Genomic DNA, 6,000 nt, shown 5'->3' with positions numbered 1-6,000 from the left:
GATCCACCCAGGTGTGAGCCACCACACCTGGCCTAATTTGGTCTTTAAACTAAATTTGTTGTAATTTCATCTTTTGACAACTGCTTCTGTCCTGCCTTTTTTTCACTTGCCATTCTAATGTCGAGTGTTTTTTATCACATCACTAAATAATCTTCAAAATTTTATTTTTCCTCAGGGCCCTGAAGTGATCCTCCTCCTGTTCACTGACACCCATTGCCGAGAGAGAGAGAGAGAAGCAGGAAGAGAGGAGAGGGTGCTGGCCTTATTAGAGAAAGAATGTAAGGGGAAAGAAAACAATCATGTTAGCTTTGATTTATGTAATAAGTCTGTATCACAGACAGCCTTAGAAAGCAAAGCTTTGGCATTACAAGAGCCCATGAGGGGGCAAAGCTCTCTTATAGAAAGTCTGAGGCCAGGCACAGTGGCTCACACCTGTAATCCCAGCACTTTGGGAGGCTGAGGCGGGCGGATCACGAGGTCAGGAGATCGAGACCATCCTGGCTAACACAGTGAAACCCCGTCTCTACTAAAAATACAAAAAAATTAGCTGGGCGTGGTGGTGGGCACTTGTAGTCCCAGCTACTCGGGAGGCTGAAGCAGGAGAATGGCATGAACCTGGGAGGCGGAGCTTGCAGTGAGCCGAGATCACGTCACTGCACTCCAGCCTAGGCGGCAGAGCAAGACTCCGTCTAAAAAAAAAAAAAAAAAAGAAAGTCTGGAGGTGGAAGTTCCAAGACTTGAGACGACTAATAGAATTAGTTCATGATGTGTTATCATTCCACTGGCACCAACAACTCACTCACCACCTGTGCCCCAGGCAAACCTGCTCCTCCTGCTTTCCTTATTCTCTGTCTGAAGAAAGAAGTAGGAAGTGTCAGTATGGGTATTGGAAGCCACATCTATCTATACTCATTTATTCTTTCATTCATAAAGAATTTACTGATTATGCACTATGTGCTAGATACTGTTCCAGACCTGAGGTATATCAGTCACCAGGTGTCAAGCAACTGACATCTGTTTCCACCTCCAACAGAGAAGTCCCACTGGGTAGAAGACAGCAGAGCATAAAAATGAGTACCACCAAAACCAGCAGTCCTACGATGTTAAGCCACTGCAGGGTTTGTAGGTTTGGGGGTTGTCAAGAAAGACAAGACTTACACAAGCACTGGATGGAACAACATTTTACTCACACAGAGAAGAGACAGAGTAAGATCAGCTTCAATAGGGAACATTGGTTCCCCATGGCCAGTGGGACTTGCCCTGCAACCAAGGCAGACAGATGGTCTGCATACACTCTTTGTGTGTTGCCTGGGAGGGACCCCATTCCCTTCCCACTGAGAACAGATATAGCAGTGGGGTTGGGCTGGTACCATATGATGCACATGTTTAAGCAGAACAAAGAAGTACATGTCAAACCTGAAACAGGAAAAGATATTCCCAAACAGGGCAGTGAGCCCAGCACAGGGTGTGGAGGCTCTTTATCACCATGTAAGTAAAAGTTCCAAGCCCGAGGCACATTCTTTGAAACTGCAAGGGTTGACAGGCTGTGCAGGACTGTCTTTCCCAGCAGTTTACCCACTGACCCTTGCTTGGCTGCTGAAATAGCAGATAAAGCATACTGAATCTAGCAGACCACCATCCACCCTGAATTTGGAGGCAAAGCTGAGTCTGATGAGGCCTGAACAACCCCTATGGATTAGGTTTGCTCACAGAATCTTCCTGTCACTTTTTAAAATTAATAACCCTTGTTTTTTAAATCTATTTATTTATTTATTTTGAGACCAGGTTATGAGACTGGCTAATTTTTGTATTTTTGGTAGAGATGGGGTTTCACCATGTTGCCAAGGCTGGTCTCAAACTCCTGGGCTCAAGCAATCCACTCTCCTCAGCCTCCACAAGTGCTGGGATTACAGGCATGAGCAACCGCACCTGGACAACCCTAATTTTTTAGAGCAGTTTTAGGTTCACAGCAAAACTGAACAGAAAGAACAGAGAGTTCCCAATTTACTCTGTTTCCATACACACATAACCTCCCCCTATAGACATCCCAAACCACAGTGGTACATTAGTTACAACCAAATATGTATGTGTGTGTGTGTGTGTGTGTGTATGTGTGTATACACACTATATATATTTGTTGTTGTTGTTGTGTGGTTTGTTTTGTTTTGGTTTTGGTTTTCCGGGGTCCCACTCTGTTGCCCAGGCTAGAGTGCAGTGGTACAATCACACAGCTCACTGCAGACTTGAGCTCAAGCGATCCAGGCTCAAGCGATCCTCACACCTCAGCCCCTGAGTAGCCGGGACTACAGGTGCAAGCCACCACACCCAGCTAATTTTTTTGTATTTTTGTAGACACAGGGTTTTGCTATGTTGCCCTGGCTGGTCTCAAACTCCTGGACTCAACAATCCACCTGCCTCAGCCTCCCAAAGTACTGGGATTACAGGCATGAGCCACCACGCCAGGCCAAGACTTTATATTGAGGTTCACTTTTGGTGTTATACATTCTATGGTTTTTGACAAATGTATAAATACATGTATCCACATACATGTATTCTGTGTCATATGGAATAGTTTCCAGAATAGTGTGGTGGTGCACACCTGTAGTCTCAGCTACTTGGGAGGCTGAGGCAGGAGGATGGTCTTGATCATTATAGTTTTATAGTAAGGCTTAAAGTCCAGTAAAGTCAGTCCTCTGACTTTGTTCTTCTACTTCAACACTGAGTTGACTACTCTGGGTCTTTTGCCTCTCCATGTAAACTTTGGAATCAGTTTACTGATAGCCATAAAATAGTATTATACAGAATAGTTTCACTGCCCTAAAAATCCTCTGTGCTCTCCTTATTCATCCCTCCCTCCTCCCTGTGGCAACCACTGATCTTTTTACCATAGTTTTGCCTTTTCCAGAAGGTCATACAGTTGAAATCATACAGTATGCAGTCTTTTCAGATTGACCTTTCCTGTGTCTTTTCTTTTTTTTTGTTTTTTGTTTTTTGTTTTTTGAGAGACAGAGTCTTGTTCTGTTGTCCAGGCTGGAGTGTAGTGGCACAATCATAGCTCACTGCCACCTCTATCTCCTGGACTCAAGCAATCCTCCTGTCTTGGCCTCCTGAGTAGCTAGGACTACAGGCATATGCCACCACACCCAGCTAATTTTATTTTTTTATTTTTAGTAGAGACGAGATCTCACTATGTTGCCCAGGCTGGGCTCCATGTCTTTTCATGACTTGATAACTCATTTCTTTTTAGCAGTGAATAATATTCCATTGCCTGATATACCACAGTTTATTTAACCACTTAGCCTCTGAAAGATACCTTGGTTGCTCCAACTTTTGTCACTTATGAATAAAGCTGCTATAAACATCTGTGTGCAAGTTTTTGTGAGGACATAAATTTTCAATTCATTTGGGTAAATACCAAGGAGTACAATTGCTGGATCAGATGGTGAAGTATTTTTGGTTTTATAAGAAAGCAGCCAAACTGTCTTCCAAAGTTACGGTACCATTTTACATTCTCACCACCAATGAGTGAGTGCTTCTGTTTGCTAGTATCCTCACCAGCATTTGGTATTGTCAGTGTTTAGATTCAGAATAGGTGTGTCACAGTGTCTCCTCTCACTGTGATTTTAATTTGCAATTTCCTAACAACATATGGTGCTGAAGATCTTTTCATATGCATACTTGCCATCTTCATACCTTCTTGGCAAGGTGTGTGTTCAGGTTTTGGTGACTTTTAAAATTATTTCTTTATTTATTTTAGAGATGGGAGATTTCACTATGTTGCCCAGGCTGGTCTTGAACTCCTGGGCTCAAGTGATCCTTCTGCCTCAGCCTCCCAAAGTACTGGGATTGCAGGCATGAGCCACCACGCCTGGCCTTGTTGATCTTTTAAGTTGAGTTGTTCATTTTCTTATTGTTGAGTTTTAAGAGTTCTCCATATTTTTTGGATAACAGTTCTTTATATGTCTTTTGCAAACATCTTCTCCCAGTCTGGGGCTTGCCTTCTCATTCTCTTGACAGTAACTTTTGCAGAGCAGAGTTTTTAACAAAATCTAGTTCATCAATTATTTCTTTCATTATTGTGCCTTTGGTGTTGTATCTGAAAAGTCATTAGACCTATCCAAGGTCATCTAGATATTTTCCTATGTTCTAGGAGTGCTCTAGTTTTGTGCTTTACATTTAGGTGTATGGTTCATCTTGATTTTTGTGAAGAGTGTAAGATCTGTTTCTAGATTCAAATTATTTTTTTTAGTTTTTTGAGACAAAGTCTCGCTCTGTCACCAGGCTGGAGTGCAGTGGCGCAATCTTGGCTCACTGCAACCTCCGCCTCCTGGGTTCAAGCGATTCTCCAGCCTCAGCCTCCTGAGTAGCTGAAACTACAGGTGTGCGCCACTACGCCCAGCTAATTTTTGTATTTTTAGTAGAGACGGGTCTTCACCATGTTGGCCAGGATGGTCTTGATCTCTTGACCTCGTGATCTGCCAGCCTCGGCCTCCCAAAGTGCTGAGATTACAGGCGTGAGCCACCACGCCCGGCCTTAGATTCAAATTTTTTTTGGCATGTGGATGTCCATATGTTCTAGCACCATCTATGAAAAGACAACTTTCTTCCATTGTATTGCCTTTACTCTAACTTTGCCATAGATAAGTTGGCTATATTTATGTGCACCTATTTCTGCACCCTCTATTCTATTCCATTAGTCCAGTTGTTTATTCTTTCACCAATACCACGTGACCTTGATTACTATAGCTTTATAGTAAGTCTTGATGTCAAGTAGGGTCAGTCTTCTAACTTTGTTCTTCTATGTCAATACTAAGTTGATTACTCTGGGTCTACTCTCCATGTAAACTTTGGAATCAGTTTATTGATATCCATAAAATAACTTGCTTAGATTTTGATCAGGATTGCATTGAATCTATAGATCAAGTTGTGAGGAAGTGACATCTTGACAACATTTAGGCTTCCTATTCATGAACATCTAAATATAAATCTCTCCATTTATTTAGTTCTTTGACTTCTTTCATCGGAGTTTTGTAGTTTTCTTCATATAGATCTTGTACACATTTTGTTAGATTTATACCTACGTGTTTCATTTTGGGGGGTGCTAAGAGTTAATGGTAATTTTTTGTTGTTGTTTTTGAGACACAGTTTCACTCTTGTTGCCCAGGCTGGAGTGCAATGGTGTGATCTTGGCTCACCACAACCTCCGCCTCCTGGGTTCAAGCAATTCTCCTGCCTCAGCCCCCAGAGTAGCTGGGATTACAGGCATGCACCACCACGCCTGGCTAATTTTTGTATAATTTTCTTTTTTGAGATGGAGTTTTGTGTTCTAAATTTCAAATTCTACTTGTTCATTGCTGATATATAAGGAATTGACTGACTTTTATACATTAACCTTGTATCCTGCAACCTTGCTATAATCACTTAATAGTTTCAGGATTCTTTTGTTCTTTGGATTTTCTACATGGACAATCATGTTATCTGTGAAAAAAAGACAGTTTTATTTCTTTCTTCCTAATCTGTATACCTTTTATTACCATTTCTTGTCTTACTGCACTAGCTAGGACTTCCAGTACTATGCTGAAAAGCACTGGTGAGAGGGGACATCCCTATCTTGTTCCTGTTCTTAGCAGAAAGGCTTCTAGGTTCTCATCAAGTATAATGTTAGCTGTAGGTTTTTTGTAGATGTTCTCTATCAAGTTGAGAAAGTTACTCTCTATTCCTAGTTTGCTGAGAATCCCTGCCACTTTGATACAGCACTTCACAGGATCACTGGGAGAACCAGAGCTAGGAGGATGATCAGACCTCCCTAGAGGATGGTGCTCAGCCAGTAACCCAAGTGCCCAGAACAAGGCAATTGAAATTGAAGAATTCAACAAATGAGACTAAAGGGGACTGCAGGTATAAAGCAGATAACTATCCTGCCTGAGCATAGATCTTCTGTAGCTCAGTTTCTACTTTCTCTGAATTAATATACACAGAACAATAGGTTTTAGCAATAGC

This window comes from Pongo pygmaeus, chromosome 2, assembly GCF_028885625.2.
Source record: "Pongo pygmaeus isolate AG05252 chromosome 2, NHGRI_mPonPyg2-v2.0_pri, whole genome shotgun sequence".
Taxonomy (NCBI): domain Eukaryota; kingdom Metazoa; phylum Chordata; class Mammalia; order Primates; family Hominidae; genus Pongo; species Pongo pygmaeus.
Note: the sequence above shows the minus strand (reverse complement) of the source record.